Source organism: Vicugna pacos, chromosome 2 (genome assembly GCF_048564905.1).
Source record: "Vicugna pacos chromosome 2, VicPac4, whole genome shotgun sequence".
Lineage (NCBI taxonomy): Eukaryota > Metazoa > Chordata > Mammalia > Artiodactyla > Camelidae > Vicugna > Vicugna pacos.
Genome location: NC_132988.1, coordinates 61,180,006 through 61,199,875, shown reverse-complemented (window position 1 = coordinate 61,199,875; position 19,870 = coordinate 61,180,006). Strand labels below are relative to the sequence as shown.

At 34.0% G+C, this 19,870-nt stretch overlaps 1 long non-coding RNA gene across 16 annotated transcripts in view; it reads left to right on the top strand.

Moving 5' to 3' along the window:
• The first annotated feature begins 501 nt into the window (after positions 1 to 501).
• The window catches only part of LOC140686459 (uncharacterized), a 102,196-nt gene continuing 82,827 nt past the window's right edge, over positions 502 to 19,870 (top strand). For all 16 annotated transcript variants that reach the window (XR_012060317.1, XR_012060320.1, XR_012060312.1 and 13 more), the window contains exon 1: positions 502 to 656. This is a non-coding gene — a long non-coding RNA (uncharacterized lncRNA). The remainder of the gene's footprint in view (positions 657 to 19,870) is intronic.

Sequence of the window (19,870 nt, the reverse complement as noted above, 5' to 3'; positions counted from 1 at the left end):
TGTTTAATTTTAAATAATAAAATTTGTCATGGAGTCAGCAGACCTTACTGGAAAGAAGACTGATTTATATGTCAGTTGTTACAGTTTCTAATTTTGAATGAGTCCTCACCGGCAAGTTGTGTTGGAGGAAAAGAGTAGGATTTAGACATTAAGAAAGAGGAATAAAATGCACTTGTAGCCATAATATAAATTTTTGCAGTACAGTATTAAGAAAGACAAACTGGTGTTCAAGGTATTTGGTTTGCTTTCTTCCTTAAAATTGGGGAACTAAGGTGAGTGTGTGGGGGAGGGAATGAGGTGGGAAGCAGCATTAGGCTGAGTGAATTTCCTTAGAGGGAATTTACTAGGCTCTGTTATGAACTACATGTGTGTGTCCCCTTAAAAGTCGTTAAGTCAAATCTATGGCTCCCAACTGTGACGGTGTTAGGAGGTGGGGCCTTAGGCAGGTGAATAGGATTGGGTTACGTCATGAGGGTGGAGCCTTCACTAACGGGCTTAACGGCTTTATAAGAGTCAGGTGGGCCTTCGCCGCCTCTTTCTCACCTTGTGAGGATTCGAGAAGTCAGGCGTCTGAGCTCCGGAAACTCAGAAGCGCGCTCTCACCAGAATCTCATCGCGCTGGCGCCCTGGTTCTGGACTTCCCAGCCTCCAAAACTGTGAGAAATAAGTTTCTGTTGTTTTTATGGTATTTTTGTTACAGAAAAATACCGGTGTTACGGGGAGGAGGGGAATGAAAATTACCTCGGTTCTTAATCACCCGAAAAAAAAAGAATTTTTGTTTTAATGAGAGACAGAAAGTGTGATATAAACAGAAGCCTTTATTATTGAAGTAGAAAGGAAGTAAAATACAGAACAGCCCCGAGAACTGAGAGCGGGCCGATCCAAGAGGGAAAATGGCGCCGCTCCTTTGTTTCCCTGTGTCATACCCTGGCGTAGGGGGCGTTTTGGAGGTTGATTGATTCGCGGCTCACCTTGCTCGTGCTCAGGCATTCCCATCCCTTTTGTGCGTGTTCTTACCCATGGTGCACACAGAGAAAGGTTCGGGAGGGGCTCAAACTGCAGTGTTCATTACATTATAATGAGCACTGGGTCAAGTTAAGCTGGATCGTTCTCTCTTCTGCACAGCTGCAGCGTTTGAACCTAGTCGGCTTCTTCGCCAGCCCTCATTTAAAGAAAGTTAAAAATTTTGGAGCCTCTTATCCTGAGTGCAGGTTTACTGTTGTTTTCTGGGTTGTTCCTTCCCCCTTCCTCTCCCTGGCCCAGTGCTCATTTCTATCTAACTGTCTAACAAAGGGACTAAGACAGACTCTGTTGTGCTTTGACACAGGTGTTGGGCACTAGAGGTGAAAATTGTATTATCCCATTTGTTAGTGGAAGCTCTATAGAGGGTCTCCCTTAGCTAAGCCCAATTAAGAAGGTGAAGAAGTGTTAAAAATTCATTCCTTTGAGATATATCTGAGTTGTTTGAACCCCTCTGGTCTGAGGCCTATACTGGGAATTTGGAGCTCGTGTCTTTATAGGACAGTGTCAGGAGCGCTGCTGATTTGGGGGAGAGAGCCGATCTGCCCAGGTGTGGGAGTGACAGTTAAAGCCACAAAACACAAAAGAAAGAGACCTTTAATCACTTACTGGGATGGTAAAAGCAAGAATCCAGAACCAGAGGAATGGCTGGCTCCCCCAGACCCATTTTCCCTGAAGGAAGGGCTCTCTGGTGGAGGGCCAGGTGGTTCAGCACAAATGTGAAGTGTTTTGCTGAGAGCTACCCTGACAAGAGGCTCTGGTAGTTCTTCTGGAATCTGGAGGACTGAATTCTGGGGTCAGGGGAGTGTGGAGAAGTACGGCTTGGAGGAGGAAAAAACATGGGTACTGAGTCAGAGTGGGGAAACGTCCTCAAGGCTTCCCCCGCCTCCTCGCAAAAAGGAATCCTTGGCGGAGGCAGCTGAAGAGGAACTTGGTCAAAGGCCTCAGGTAAAGAGACCTAGGAGGAAAGGAAGCAGGCTGAGAAGTAAGTGTGTAGAGACCGCGACTGGCCAGCGGACCTGAGACCTTGGCTGCAGCCCCCTCAGGCCTGCACTGCACTGGCCGGCCGCTGTCTGGCATGGGGAGACCAGTCCTCCCCCGCGAGGCCTGCTGTTATATCAGCTCTGAAAAATCTCATACACATTTTTTTAACCGGGAGCCCAAACTCTATTTTATCATCTGAAAAATAAACAGATTGATTGCAATTGCTTTGACCTAATTCACTAGAGTACTGAAAGATTTCTGAGAGATAGTGCGTATTTGATTTTAAGGTCAAATAAGGATGAGTAACTGTAATACAGTTTTTGAAAAGCCATAGTGACAGAGGAGTCCACAATAAGCTGATAGACCAGTAAAAATATTTTGGGTTTCTCCTACTAATGGAGAAACATGATTCGTTAAATTTTAGGAGAATATGAGTCCCCAAGAAAGTCAATCAAAGTGAACAGTTATGGAAAAGTCAAACCAATTTCTGATGTATTGAGTGCTCTGAAGATGAAAAAGATAATCAATAAAATAGAAGGCAATATACAAGAACAATTTTAGTTTTTCAATAGCCACTCAAAAACCAGAGAAACATTTAAAACTGTTAGACCAGTTTTGACCAAGACTGTGACTGAGATGAATTTATTTTCTGAGTATGATGAAGTTGAAGGAAAGTCTGTATGATTGAAAATCGTGTGACAAGCTTTCAACAAAACACAACAAATCACAATTGCCTATTTCATTCCTATATGCCTGGAAAGCTTCAAAAATAAGAATGAAAACACATGAGAAAAAATAAAATGTAAGTGTGTATGTTGGTTTATATGAATGTGTGTGTGTATATATATTTTTTTTCCTAAATACATAAGGCGGAGAATCCTTTCTTTGCACTTATTCTGGGTTTCCAGCTATAATTCATCCTATATTTACCTGAGGCCAAAAGAAAACCCTGTGATCTAGTACAGGCATATGTCTTACTGCATAGCCTATGCCTGAAGCCAGTGAAAGGAAAGTCTTATGAGTGAGAACATTCTCCAAAATATGTATAATGGACTATATCATCCTCAGGAAATAGACTCAGGCCCAAGTTATTTAACAGAGGAAATAATTTACCTAAAATTTCTGAGAGTAAAAGTCAAGTGATCCCAGTCCCACGCAGAAAATAAATAACCACTCCTTCCTGCCATAGCTTCCTAAGTGCTTCCTCTGTGCTTACAATCTAACACTAAAACTTGAATCTTATACAATGTAATGTTTTTAGATTTCAGTGAATCAAATAATAATCTTAAGAAAAGGAAATAATAGTATCAAGAGTAATATTTTGGGTCAAATGGAGAATACATTAAAAAAGAGGCAGAGGGAAAACAGTGTTATAGTTTCCCTGAGATAATCATTGCTGAGTTGAAGGGGGAAGAGAAAGGTTTTACGCTGTTGTGGCAAATGAGGGATATTTGGCGGTGCTTTGTATTTTAGGGACAAAATCATTAAGCTCTGGAAGCAAAGATTTATATTAAGTGTCATAGCAGAAACCAAATTTAAGTTGTGTTAAATAAATAGAGTCATAAGTTTACATTATGTGGTGGAACTACTCCTTATTGGAAATGAAGATTTAGATAACATGACTCATTCAACATTTATTGTATTAATTTAAATAATTGGAAAACTATGACATCTAGATGCTTGTGCTAAGACAATAAGAGATAGGGAAAAGAAATGTATTTTAAGGAAAGCTGTATTTTTGCCTTTATTATGTAATAATATGCTCTATTTACTTAAAAAATCTTTTGTGTATTAAAACATTTTATTATAAATCTGTTAGTTGTTACTTTTTTTTTTCATTTAAGTCAAGCTTAACCATTCTCTTAGTTGCAAAGAAATAAAAGTGCCTATCATCGATGACACCTGGATACCTTTAAGTATTATATTTAGGGAGTATTTGCTAGTTAAGCTGCAGAAGAAAATCTGCAGTTATCAACCCAAAATGACAGGAGTACAAATACAGGAGTTTCTATTAAACTTCTCCCTCTCTCTTTTTTTTTTTAAATTGAAGTATAGTTATTTTACTATATTGTTAGTTTGAGGTGTACAGCCTAGTGAATCAGTATTTTTGCAGATTAAATTCCATTATAGGTTATTATAAGATAATGAGTATAGTTCCCTGTGCTATTCAGTATATCCTTGTTACTTACCTATTTTAAATACAATTTGTATCTGTTAATCCCGTATCCCTAATTAGTCCCTACCCCCTTCCCTTTCTCCTTTTGTAACCACAAGTTTTTCTATCTATATGAGTCTGTTTCTGTTTTGTATATACATTTGCTTGTATTTTTTAGATTCCATACCTGAGTGATAGCATATAGTACTTGTCTTTGTCTGACTTATTTCATTAAGTGTAATATTCTCCAGGTTTTTCCACACTGCTGCAGGTGGCAGTATTTCATTCTTTTTTATGGCTGAGTAATATTTCTTTATATATATAATACTTCATTATATATATGTATGTGTATGTGTATATATGTGTGTGTGTATGTATATGTATATGTGTGTGTATATTCTTCTTAATCCCATTGTCTGTTGATGGGCACTTGGATTACTTCCATGTCTTGGCTACAGTAAATAGTGTTGCTATAAACATTGAAGCACGTGTATCTTTTTGAATGAGAGTTTTCACTTTTCCAGATATATAGGAATAGAATTTCTGGATCATGTCGTGGTGCTATTTTTAGGTTTTTACTGTTTTCCAAAGTGACTGCTCCAATTTACATTCCCACCAACAGTGTACAAGGTTTCCCTTTCCGTTTCATCCTGGCATGGGGAGACCATGGTATACTTTTCATGATGGCCATTGTGGTATTGATTCTGTGTTTGGCAACTTTGCTGAATTTATTGATCTGTTCTAACATTTTTTTTAAATGGGGTTGTTAGGTTTTTGTCTATATAATGCCTTGTCATCTGCAAAGAGTAACAATTTTACTTCTTCCTTGTCAATATGAATGCTTTTAAGTTTCTTTTTCTTGTTTAAGTTCTCTGGATAAGACTTCTAATATTATATTGAATCAAAATGGTGATTGTGTCTGATTCCAGAACATAAAACACAAGATCTCAGCTATTAAACATTGAGTATAATGTTAGCTTTGGTCCTGTTTCATATATGGCCTTTATTATGTCAAGATATATTCCTTCCATACCAGTTTTGTTGAGAGTTTTTATCATAAATGATGTTGAACTATATCAAATGCTTTTTTTGCATCTACTGAGAGAATTGTATGATTTTTATCCTTTATTTTGTTAATATGGTATCTCACATTTATTTTTTGCAGATGTTGATTCATTCTTGCATCCATGGAATAAATCCCACTTGATCATATTGTATGATCCTTTTAATGTATTGTTGATTCTTTGCTGTCTCTCTCTCTCTCTCTCTCTCTCTCTCTCTCTATATATATATATATATATATATAAAATTGAGGATATTTACATCTATATTCAACAGCAAGATTGGCCTGTAGTTGTTTTTTCTTTTGAAACTGTCTGATTTTGGTTTTAGGGTAATGCTGAACTTGTAAGATGTGTTTGAAAGTGCTCCTTGTCTGTTTTGGGAACAGTTTGAGGATTAGTATTCTTTTGAATGGTAGAATTCACCCTGAAGCTGCTTGGTCTTGGACTTTTGTTTCTTGGGAGGTTTTTGATTACTGATCAGTATCTTAACAAGTAATTGGTCTGCTCAGATTTTCTATTTCTTTATGATTCAGTCTTGGTAGGCTGTATGTTTCAGGAATATATCCTTTCCTTTGAGATCACCATATTCATTGGTATATAATTGTTTATAGTATTCTCATAATCCTTTGTATTTCTGTGGCATTTGTTTTAACATCTTCTTTTTCATTTCTGATTTTGAGTTCTATCTCTTTGTTCTTTGTGAATTTAGCTAAAAGTTAATCAGTTTTATTTTTTCAAAGAGCCAACTCTTCATTTCATTGTTTGTCTGTTTAATTATTTCCATTGATATTTATTTCCTTGCTTCTACTAAAATTTGGCTTCCTTTTTCTAATTATTTGAAGTGTAAAGTTCAGTTTATTTTAGATTGTTCTTGTTTCTTGAGGTAGACATTTTTATGAACTTCCTCTTAAGACTGCTTTTGCTGCATCTCATAAGATTTGATACGTTTTTTGTCTTTTGATTTCTCTTTCAATTCTTTGATCATTTCTTGTTTAGTAGCATGTTGTTTAATCTGCACATATTTGTGAATTCTCCAGTTTTATTCTTGTAGTTGATTTCCAGTTTCATACCATTGTGGTAGGAAAAGATGCTTGATATGAGTTCAGTTTCCTTAAATTTATCAAGACTTGTTTTGTGGCCTAACACATCTTGCTGAATATCCCATGCACACTTGAGAAGATGCATATCAGTTTGTTTCTGGATGGAATATTTTGTATATATCTGTTAAGCATATATGTCTGATGTGTTAAAGTGTATCTTTCCATGTTAATTTTCTGTCTGGATGAGCTATTCATAGGTGTAAGTGTGGTATTAAACTCCCCTACTACTACCGTATTGTTGTGTATTTCTCTGTTGAAGTCTATCAATATTTGTTTTATGTATTTAGGTGCTTCTATGCTGGGTGCATAAATATTTACAAAAGTTATAGCTCTTCTTGGATGGACCCCTGCATCATTATATAATGACCTTCATTATCTCTTATTACAGGCTTTGTTTTATAACTCTATTTTGCGTGATATAAGTGTAGCTACTCCAAATTCTTTATTTGCTTTCCAGTTGCAGGTAATATCTTTCTCCATGCTTCACTTTCAATTTGTGTGTCTTTACATCTGAAGTGAATATCTTATAAGCAGCATATAGATAGGGCTTGGTTTTTTTAATCCATTGAGACACTCAATTTTTACTGATAATTTAGTCAATTTACATTTTAAGTAATTATTGATAAATATAGAATTCTTGCCATTTTCCATTTGTTTTCCTATGGTTTTCTAGTTCTCCTGTTTCCTTCTTTGCTTGTTCTATGTCTTAGCGGTTTGATAACATTTTTTAGTAGTCTATGCTTAGATTTCTTTCTTTCTCTTTATATCTATTATAGGTTTTCCTTTGTGGTTACCATGAGGCTTACATATAACATATATTTATAATAGCCTATTTTAAACTGATAACAGCTAAAATTTGACTGCACTCTAAAGCTCTGCATTTTTACTCTCCCCTACAATTTGTTTTTGATGTCACATTTTACATCCTTTTATGTATCCTTTAACTAACTATTGTTGTAATTTAGCTATTTACTTTGTCTTTAACCTTCATACTAGCTTTATGAGTAAGTTACCCGCTACCTTTACTATATACTAAATTTTACCAGCGAGAATTATACTTGCATATGCTTTCTTGTTTCCAAGAAATTCCCTTTCTTTTCAGACTGAAAAAAAAGTCATTTTTAAAATTTCTTGTGTGGCCAGTTTAGGGATGAGGAAAATCTTTACCTTTTGCTTGTCTGGGAAACTTTTTATCTCTCTTTCAATTCTGATCAGTAACTTTGCTAGGTAGAATATTCTTGGTTGGAAGTTTTTTGTTTTGTTTTCTTTCAGCTCTTTGAGCATATTATGCCACTCCTTTCTGGCCTGCAGTTTCTGCTAAAAAGCCTACTATAGTCTTATGAGGGTTCTTTTATAAGTAACAAATTGTTTTTCTCTTGCTGCTTTTAAGATTCTCTCCTTGTCTTTTAACTTTTAGCATCTTAATTATATTGTGGCTTACGTTCATCTCTTTGGGTTCATCTTATCTGGAATTCTTGGAGCTTCTTGGACCTAGATACCTGTTTCCTTCCCAGGTTAGGAAAGTTATCAGCTGTTATTTCTTCAAATACATTTTCTGGCTACTCATATGATATGAATATTATTCCACTGGACATTATCCTATAAGTCCCTTAAGCCATAATCACTTAAGGTTTTTTTTCTTTCTTTTTTGCTTCTCTAATTGAGTTAGTTTCACTGAGTTCACCAATCCTTCTGCTTCCTCCAGACTGCTGTTGAACCCCTCTACTGTATTTTTTTTTTCAGTTCAGTTATTGTATTTTTCAACTTGGTAACTCTGTTTGGTCCTTTCTTGTATATTCTCTTTATTGAAGTTCCCACTTTGTTCATCCATTCTTCTCCTGAGTTCAGTTAGCATCTTTATGACTATTACCTTGAACTCCTTATCAGGTAAATTACTTACCCTGTTTTATTATGATTATTTTTCTGATTTCATTTTATTTCTTCTCCTGTCAGTTCCTATGCAGTAGACAAAACAGCCACCTCTCCCAGTCTCAAAGGAGTAGAGTAGGCTTCTGCAGGTGATCTAACTTTCTGTTTCCCCCAACCCTACCTCTTAGTTCTCTTTCAATTCTTTGTGATTGTCCAAGCAGTCTACTTTACTTTTAATATCTCTATGTAGTTGAGACCGTGCCAAGACTTGTCAGTGTCTGAAAGTGGAAGATCTCAGTCAGCATGTAGATTCAGGCTTTTTGGAAGCCAGACCCTTACACAGCAATTTTTAAAAGTATGTAAATGTATTAGATCCTATGGGACTGTGAGCTTAAGCCCCTCTGGACACCAGAGCCAGGTGATCTATAGGTGTCCCCTGAGTGCAGTAGCAAAAATGGAGCCCCACACGAGTGTATAAGCATCTATCTGTGAGAGTCAAAAGCTATACTGAGGCAGAGAGAGAATGCAAAGATGGTGTGCACCAGCCTATATTCCCTGAAATGTTTATCATGACTTAAAGTAGAACATAAGTTTTATAACAAATAGCAAATGGTGTTATTTGTGAATTCACTACATATTTATTGATCATGTTCTATGTTACATGCTCTATGTTAAATATTGGAAAATGTAATAGTAAAAAATATTGCAGATACTGATTATAGTGGGAAGGAAAACATTGCTTTGGAGGAAAATGAACAACAGCATGACTTGTGGGCATATAACCAGGGTTCTTAATGAAGTCTTGGAAGTTGAGGAGGCTTCCCCTGAGGTGAGGTTTAAGCTGGAGCTGAGGAATACATTTTCAATATAACCAGGAGAGAAGATGGTGGAAACGTCTTATAGCAGAAAGATCCTTTGTGAAGACCCTGAGATGGGAAAAAGTTAAATAATACTAAGAATAGATTGTAACTGAAGGAAGAGTGATGAGGAGTAAGACAAAGCCTAGATCTTTAGGGACTTACCAATGACATTAAGGATTTTAAAATTTATCCCAAGAGCAAAGGCAAGCGATTGAATAGTTTTAAGCAGGAGATGGCACTATTAAATTTGTATTAAAAATTAGTGCATGAATTAATTTTTTTTAATATATAAAGGCAAGAGTAGATTTTAAAGGATCAGTTCAGAGGTGGTGGCCACTGTCTAGGGAAGATAAGATGACACCTTATTCTCTTTTTGTTTATTTTTGTCTTTTTACACCATATTTTAAAAAGCTCTTTTTGTTCCCTTGTTTTATTCTTCTAATCTGTCTCCTTTCAGGCATTTAATCTTTTAGATATTTAACTCAAGTTGACTTAAAATAAAAAACTAGCTTGTCAATCATTTATTAATCTTTTTAAGTTTCATGTTGCCATCAGTTTGAATTTATGGACAAAAGAATTTATTTTCTAATTCTAGTCTAGGGAAGTGAGTAATTTTGAAGGATACATTAAAATAAAATAAAGACATTAATGAATAAACTGTTGGTGAATTTCTATCAGCTGTGTGATTTTAAAGAGAATGTTGACTTCACTTAATCCAATAACATAAATCTGAATTGGGCACCTAAAATGGAAAATAAATGTATGGGAAGCTAAGATATTCCAGGCATAAAAGAGATAAATGCCAGGACATTACATTTATTTTTATGTTTCAGCTCATTTATAATCTCTAAATTTCTAAATTCTTATTTTTCCCTAATGAAATCTGACTATATCTTCCTTTTTCTTTACTCTCAAGGCATAGCCATTACTTTGTGTTACTTTTTGTAAATTAATGATAAATGGGTAAATGCATCAGATATTTTTATGAAACTGTATAATTAATTATATACGTAAACCTTTCTGAGAACATGTTTCTTATTCTCAGTGTCTCAATATATGATTCTACCAGAATGTATAAATTTATTTAAATCATTTTTTGCAAAAAAAAAAAAAAGACCTGGTTGAATAAATATGAAATCTACTATTAGAAAGTACTAAATTTTTCTTCATTAACCTTTAGAATTTGTTTATGGATATATATTTTAAAACATTATAAGTTTGGTTTCTATCTTATGTTAAATATGGTTGTGTACTTTTCCACATTTCTTTGCCTCTAAAAGTAATATATCTAGTGATAAACAGAACAGAAGCAAAACTCAAATTCCTTCATACTCAGATTTTTTTCAAAAGAATTTTTAAATTTAATGTTTTTCTTCATATGCTATTTTTTCTCAATAATTTCAAGAGCATCCCTCACTCTTTCCCTCCCAGATTCTGGTGTGTGACCCTTTCTATATAAATAATTCTAGGTTGTTTTTATAGTCTTTGAGGGAGAGGATTAGGAAATTGAATTTTTCTGGGTTTCTAAGAAAGGCATATTTTATGCACTGATACTCAAAAGAATTTGATTTACATACTATGTGTCTAGTAGTGTTTCAGAAATAAAATAATTATAAAAGGTGTTTTTTTCTCATCTTTCAACCATATTTGAATACTAAACTCTATAAAGTATTTTAAATCATCTCAAATAATTTAAACTGAATATCAGGTTTATTATATAGAAAAAACAATTGCCATTATAATATAGTTTCAAGGAAAAGTGTTAAATTATTTTCTGAAAGACAAAGTGGATTTCTTCACATGAAGGCAGATAAGGTGATTCCCTGTAAACAGTCCTGCCTGTAAGCAGTAGGGCTGTGAGGGCAAACTTATGGTGAATGTAGAGTATCATAGCTTGATAGCACTGGAGCAGACCTTTTATCTAAAGGAATAATGTGCAATAAATCAGTATATTTTTCAGCTTTCAGAGAAACAGAACCACTAGGATTTGATGCTAACTAATTTGAATGCTGGTCAGTCTCTTTGAGGCTATTGTTTTCTGTCTGATGCTAGAACTAACAGTCCTCAAAGGGAGATTTTATCTATATATATAAATTTTAAGAGTTCTTTATACATTTTAGATAACAGTCCTTTATGAGATGTCTTTTGCAGATAATTTCTCCTAGTCTCTGGTTTGTCTTCTAATTCCCTTGACATAATCTTTTGCAGAGCAGAAGATTTTAATTTTAATAAAGTCTAGCTTACTGTTTCTTTGATGAATCATGTCTTTGGTATTGTACTTTAAAAGTTATCACCATCATACCCATAGTCATCTCAGCTTTCTCCTATTATGTCTTCAAGGAACTTTGTACTTTTTAATTTTACTTTTAGGTCTGATCCATTTTGAGTTAATTTTTGTGAAAGATGTAAGGTCTGTGTCTAGGTTCATCTTTTTGCATATGTGTGTCCAGGATTTTCAGACCATTTGTTGAAAATCTATCTTTGCTCCATTGTATTGCCTTTGTTCCTTTGTCAAAGATCAGTTGACTATATTTGTGTGGGTGTATTTCTTGGCTCTCATTTTGTTCCACTGATCTGTTTCTCTATCTTTTGCCAACACTGCACTATCTTTATTACTGTTAACTTTGGGGTAACTCTTGAATTTGGATAGCATTTGTCCTCCAGCTTCATTCTTCTCCTTCAGTATTTTGTTGGCTACTCTGGGTCTTTTTTGTTTCTCTGCATAAACTTTAGAGTCAGTTTGATTTCCATGAAATAACTTGCTTTGATTTTGATTGGTATTGCATTGAATCTGTAGATCAAGTTGGGAAGAACATCTTGAAAATGTTGAGTCTTTCTGTTCATCAACATGAAATTCTCTATTTATTTAGTTCTTTGATGTCATTCATCAGAGTTTTATAGTTTTCTTCATAAATCTTGTATGTATTTTGTAAATTTATACCTAAGTATTTAACTTTTGGTCAAATAATTCTAAAATTGTTAAATTGTAGAATTCCTAAAATTACAAGTCTGCATTCCTTCTGGAGGCTCAGAATTGTATCCATGTTTTTTTCTATCTTCTAGAGACTTCCTGCATTCCATGGATTATTGGTATCTACCAAACCAGTAGTATAGCATATTCCAGTTTCTCACTCTCTTTCATGCTTTCTCTTACCCTCCTGTCATCCTTTTATAATCTCCCTTGTTATTACATTGACTTCACCTGAATAATCCATGATCATCTCCTTCCCTAATGATCCTTAGCCTAATCACATTTAGAAAGACTCTTGTTGACATTAGAAGCCATCAATTAACCTATCTTACTATGTCCTCTGGTTTATTAATCTTTTCCTTTTCAATATCTAATATTCTGTTTATCTAATTCAATGCATTTTCATTATAGAAATTATAGTTTACAGCACTAGAAATTGATTTTTTGTTATTTTATTTACCTTTGATGTTTCTACTTAGCATGCTCATCTTCTGGTTTCTTAAACATATGAAATAGTTATGTCATTTGATATCCTTGTCTATGCTATTAATTCTATCATTTATGCTATTTCTGGGTATGTTTCAATTGTTTTTTATCCTAATTATAGTTAGTATTTTACCACTTCTTTGCATGGATAATGATTTTTTAAGTAACAAACTTTGTAAATTTTACCTTGCTGTGTGATATATATTTATAATGTCCCTATAAATATTCTTGAGGTTTTTTTATAAGATACAGTTAAGTTAGAATTTTATATAATCTTTTTGAATATCAAAGCATTATGGACTGTAGAGAGCTGTAATGGACCTTCCAGGGTTTGACAGGTCTATATCCCAGTGGATGTAACTCGGTCACCTGGGAACTTTTTCAAAGCCCATATGTCTGAAACCTACCCAATTTAAAGTAATTAAAATAACGTCTAGAAGTATGGAGGGGTGAGGCAGAAGATGAAATTTTGAAAAACTCTGTGATTGCTTATTCCTGGTTAAGCATCAAAATGTATTCCAAATCCCTAATTTTAGACATGGAAGCTGTGAGATGCCTAAAGCTAAAAAGTGGCATAGTCGAAGCCCAACATGTTCATTAGTAGCTAGGCAGAGAGTAGGAACGAGGCTGAAACTATTTCATTACAACAAATTTTTATATACACCAATACCATTTTATAAAATACCCAATTCATTTTCTTCTTGTTGTTTTAGCCCTACTAAAGTCTGAAACAAGGGAGGCTTAAGAGAAATAGGGAAATATAAACAGAGAGACTAATATTTATCTTTTATTTATACATATAATTACACTCCAGATTTGCAGAATATATTTTAAGCCCGCACACTCCAATTTCACTAGAAAGTCTCATTTCACATTAGGACTATTTATAAAAATAAAAAGAAAGAAAAAAGAAATAGGGATCAGCAAAGAAGCTAAGCATTTTCTCTGTAATTCTTGACTGTGAAACTATATGAGTTAAATTTCAGGGTGTATATGGTGATGCCTTTATGCCTAGCTTACTTAGTACATTTCACTTAGTAGGACTTCAATAGGTATTTATAGAGAGACATTAATTTTCTAGTTGACAAACAGGCTTCATTTGTTTTTTTTCTTATATTATTTTCTCTCCATATTTCCAGCTGCCTTTTGTTTGACATTCTTACTGTAAGGTGGTGAAGCACAGTGTTGGTATGGGTATTTCTAGTGCCCTTTGTCAAATTTATGTACAAGTGTTCATTCTCCTTCCTCCTATCTTTGATTGGACCTTACCATTGGACACATTGCCAGCCTGAGTTAAATTATAATTTCAGTTGTGAAAATTGTATTTTCCAGTGAAAACATGCAATTTTGTTCCTTTGTGTTTTAAACAGTGAATCTGTATTTGGCCAGGTGATTTTTGCACCACAAAAAGCTGTCTTAATTCTAAACTGAGAACCAATTGGCATAGATAAAAGAGTTACTAACAAAGAGCACACCCTCATATACAAATAAAGAACTGGTTTCACAAGAAATATTCCAAGTATACTTGATCAGTATTTTCAGGTTTTCTTGTTAAAGTGTTTAAAAAAAAGTCATATTATAAACCAGCTTTTGTTAATACAGACAGAGAAATGTGAACAAAAGATAACTATCTCATTGTGAGTCAAGGAAACCTACAATAATGTTAACTTGAATAGCTATTAAAATAAATTGATTTTTTAAAAGAAACAATCAAATTTAAGCAAGTTTCAAGCATTTTTCATGAGGTCTGAAATTTTTGCACTCCTGTAAAGATCTAAAAATTTCCAGATAATTGTAGGAGTGATTAATTTCATTATCCTAAACAGAGATGCTTGTGAAATTTGCATTTAAAGTAAAACAAGATAATAGAATCGTTCACTAACAAATTTCACTTTTATTTCGTTAGTTTTATTCAACCTGGGGGAAAAAAACCCTCAAAAATAATCATTTATGGAAAAAGCATAATGATTTCCCCACAGTAAAACTTAAATGAGAAACACAGAGTTAAAATAATCTAAATTATTTAGATCAGAAATAACATGTAATTCTCAACCATTGTTAATATTAGTACCTTCTTGATATAGGTACTTTTAAAATAATTATGATATAAATGCACACAGAATATGGAATTTTCATAATATCTCACCCAACTGCAATTTCTGGATTTTATACTTGACACGTAAGTGTGAGATCAAGGAGGGGTTGTGTGTTCATAAACATTGCATATTCTGAAAAAAATGTGGGCTCTAGAGTCAGAATTAGGGCACTAATTTCATCTCTGGTATATGGCAGCAGCATTGCTGAGGCCATGAACTCTAGAATCAGAAACACATGGGTTTATAATGTTTTGTTATTTTTTAAATTAATGTTAGTTGAGAAAGTACAAGTAGAAAAGCTCAGCACAATTCCTGAAATATATCAACGATTCAAGATACTCTATTTTTCATTAGTTGTAGTACAGTCACACTAACTATATGACCATGTGTATCAAGGTGGTATAGGTCTGCATGAGTGTATGTTTGTATTTTAATCCATGAATAAGGGATACACTGTCTTAGTATATTTTGAGTGTTGGTAATGACATATGTAAAATGTATGATACGTATTTTGCATTTTATTTATATGAGAGATAGTAGCTCCTGTATTCAATTACTACAATTCAGCCTTCAAAATTCACAACTTCTGAAATTACTGAATAAATGGAATCATCATGGTATTGAAAAGTAATTAAATACTGTGCTTTGATCATTAAAGCCAATAATTATATCTATGTTATATTTACTGTTCATATCAGTTAAGGATATTTCACAGATTTATCTATGAAAGTTCTTTCCTTCCAAAACAATAACAAAAAAACTATCAAATCTTACCATTATTGGCCTTGTGAATGGCATACCATTTCAGTTTGGTACTATAAAACAGGAGTTCTGTAAGGTTCAGACCACTCAAAAACAAAATAAACAAACAAACAAAAATTAAGAGCATCTTTCTTTTCTATTCTAATGCATTGATACACATGGTGATATTTCTTTAGATATAATTGACATATAACATTATATTAGTTTCAGGTGTACAACATAATGTCCCAGTATTTGTGTATATTGTGAAATGATGGCTACAGTAAATCTTGTTAATATCCATCACAGTTACAATTTTTTTCTTCTTCTAAAAACTTTTAAGGTTTATTCTTAGTAACTTTCTAATATGCAGTACAGTATTATTAACTATAGTCACCATGCTTAGCATTAAATTTCATGACATTTATTTTATAGCTGGATGTTTGTACTTTATAACCCCTTTTACCTAGTTCTTCCATTGCCCCTCTTCTTGCCTCATAACCATCAATCTGTTCTTTGTATCTATCAGTTTACTTTTTTTGGTGTTTGTTTGGTTTGTTTGTAGACTCCACATGTAAGTGAGATCATTTAGTACTTGTCTTCCTCTGTATTATTTATGTCACTTAGCATAATGCCCTCAAGGGTCATGCATGTTGTTGCAAATGGCAAGATTTGATTATTTTGTTTAATGGCTGACTAACATTCTGTTGAAAACATATACCACATTTTCTTTTTCCATTCATCTATCAACAGATAGTTAGTTTGCTTCCATATCTTGGCTATTGTAATAAAGCTGCAATGCACATAGGGGTGCATATATCTTTTGAAGTTGGTTTTTGAATCGAAGTGGCAAGAGTGAGCATCCTTTTCTTGTTTTCTGATCTAAGAGGAAAATCTTCCAGCTTTTCACCATCAAGCATGATGTCAGTGGGCTTGTCTTGGATGGCCTTTATTGAGATATGTTCCCTCTATACTCACTTTGAGTTTTTATTATAATTGGATATTGAATTTTTTCAGATGCTTTTTTGCGTCTATTGAGATGACCATATGACTTTTAACCTGCATTTAGTGTGGTAGATCATTGATTTGTGAATGTTAATCCATCTTTGCATCTCGGGAATAAATCCCACTTTATCATGTTGCATGATCATTTTCATGTATTGTTGAATTTGGTTTGCTAATATTTTAAAGAATTTTTGTATCTGTGTTCATCAGGGAGATTGGCTTTTCTTTTCTTTTGGCATTCTTGTTTGTTTTTGGTATTATGGTAATCCTGGCTTCGTAAAATGAGTGTGGAGATCTTCCATTTTTTGAAACAATTTGAGAAGAATTTTTTTTTTAAGTTGTATAGAATTCAGTAGTAAAGTTGATGATGAACTTCTGTCTTTAGTTTGTTGATAGGTTTTGATTTTTAATTAAATATACTTGACATATAACTTTCTGTAAATTAAAGGTGTACCATGTGTTAATTTGATACACTTATATATGGTAATATGATTGCCATTATAGTGATATTTAGCTTCTCTATCACATAACATAATTATCTTTTCTCTTTAGTGGTTGAGATAAATAAGTAGTTTCTTATTAAGTTTGATTATAGTATAAATCTGTTGTCTATATTCATCATACTGTGCATATATCTCCATGGCTTATTTACTACTTGTTGCAACTTTGTGCCTTTAAACAATATAAATCTTATCCCCTCACTCCATTTGTTCTTTACAGGTTTGACTTTTGTAGATTCTGAATATTGGTGATATCACACAGTACTTGTCCTTAATGTGCTCAGGATCCATGCAGGTTGTCACAAATGACCAGATATCCTCCTTTCTCATAGCTAAATAACATTCCATTGTGTGTGTATATGTGTGTGTGTGTGTGTATGTATATACACATACACTGTATCATTTGTTTTATCCATTCATCTGTTGATGGGCATTTAGGTTATTTCAATATCTTAGGTATTGTGAATAACGCTGCAGCAAACATGGGAGCACACATATCTCTTCAAAATCCTGTTTTCATTTTCATATCCAAAACAGCATTGCCAAGATCAGTGTTGAGGCACATCTCCCTATGTTTTCTTCTAGGAGTTTTATGGTAGCAAGTCTTACAAATCTTTGATCCATTTTGAGTTAATTATTGTAAGTGTTACAAGATAGAAGTCCGGTTTCGTTTTTCCTCGTTTGTTTCTTCAGTTTCCCCAGCATCATCCATTGAAGAGACTGTCTTTTTCTCATTGGGTATTCTTGGCTCCCTTGTTGAATACCAGTTTACCATTTATGCTGGGCTTTCATTTTGGGCTCTCTATTCTGTTCTGTGAGTCTGTGTGTTTATTTTCATACTAGTATGTTGTTTTTTTATTACTATGGCTTAATAGTATAGTTTGAAATCAGGAAGCATGTATCTGGCTTTTTTTTAATTGAAGTATAGTTGACTTACCATAAAGTGTTAGTTTCTGGTGTATATTTACATAACTGAATACATATATGTATATATATTCAAGATAATGAATATAGTTCCCTGTGATGCACATAGGATCTTTTTGTTTATCTATTTTAGACGCAGCTTCCATCTGCCAGTCTCAGACTCTTAATTTATCCCTCCCCCTGCTTTCCCCTTTGGTAACCATAAGTCTGTCTTCTTGTCTGTGAGTCTGTTTTATAAATAAATTCATTTGTATCATATTTTAGTTTCCACATATAACTGATATCATATACTTGCCTTTCTCTGTCTGACTTACTTCAGTTAGTATGATTATCTCTGGGTCCACCCATGTTGCTGCAAATGGCATTATCTCATTCTTTTTTATGCCTGAGTAGTATTCCATTGTATATATACCAGATCTTCTCAATCCATTCATCTGTTGATGGACACTTCCATGTCTTGGCTATTGTGAATAGTGCTGCTCTGAACATGTATCTTTTCAAATTAGAGTTTTCTCCAAATATATACCCAAGAGTGGGATTGCTTATATCCTATGGTAACTCTACTTTTAGTTTAAGGGACCTCCATACTGCTTTCCATAGTGGCTGCACCTGGCTTTGTTTTTATTCTCAGGGTTGTTTGGGCATTCATTAAAATGCTGGTGTTGGAAAAAAAAAAAAACTGGCAGCAGAGTGGAGAGAAGTGAGAGCTTTGTACCTGACACTTTGGGTGTGCCCACAACCCAGTAGGAAGATCCTCGTGTGGGGGATTCCCAGAGGTCCTGGGGCTTGTCTCTTGCTGAAAGCCTAGAGAACACAGTAGGAAATGGCTTCATTAAGTTCTTTTTGCCTTCCTTGGCCCTCTCATTTCCTTCCCCCTAGTCACAGAGGTACCTCCACAGAAAGAGCAACAGGTCCCCTCTATCTGAAGTCCATGTGGCCTGGAAGACTTTCATTACCACTTTCACTTTCCAGTTCCTCTGTCAGAAAGGTCATTGTGCTTAGCCTGCTGCTCAAACTCCCTTGGCATCGTAGCGTCCTCTGAGGTCCAGTCTACCTGCTTTAGGATGCATAGATGGATGGATCTCTGGTGTCCCGTGCAGAAGTACTTTCATCAGTTATGGATGTCTGATTAGTTGTGAATAGTGGGGGACAGATAAAAGGAAAGTTTCAGACTGCTGTGATGCTGACTTCCCTGGGAGGTTTTGATTACTGATTCAGCAGCCTCACTAGCACTTGATTGTTCCTGTTTTCTATTTCTTCATGATTGAAATTTATCCATTTTTTAGGTTATACAGTTTTTTTGGCATGTAATTGTTTATGCGTCTCTTATGATCCTTTGTATTTCTGTGGCATCAGTTGTAATAGCTCCTCTTTCATTTAAATTTTATTGGAGTCCTCTCTTGTTTCTTAAAAAGAGGGGTTTGTCAGTTTTATCTTTTTAAGGTATCTTTCCAAAGCTGTTACTTTCACTGATCCTTTCTATTTTCTTTTATGCCTCCATTTTATTTATTTCTGCTTTGATATTTCCTTCCTTGTACCAACTTGGGGCTTCATTTGGTCTTCTTGTATACATAGGAAGATTTTTATGAAGACTGCAAATACTAAATTCCTATTATGTTGCCAGGAATAATGGCTAACTTATATAAAGTTCTTATTTAGTGCTAACCTATGTTGTAAGCCAGACATGTCAGTAATATCAACAGCTGTATGGTATGGTTACTATGGGTCAAAGGGTTATTAAACAGTTTATAAATTTTCAGAGTTGATAAGTGGCAGAACCAGTTCTTAACTAGGAAGTTGACCTCAACCATATATCAAATCACTATGCTATGTGACCATATGCTTTACTTTTATATAAATATTGATCTATTTCTGAAATTACATCTACATTCAATTTTTACTGTTAGTTCATTTTTCCTGTAATGATTTTAGTACCCTATAGTTTTTAATCTTTTACTTTATATTTATCATTTATGATGGCTTCATCCACTTTTGATGATGGTATTGTTCTCTTCGTGATGTTTTAGAGATTCTTCCATTGTGGTCTGGCATTTAATATTACAAAAGATATGGATGTATGTTTCTATTTTTAACT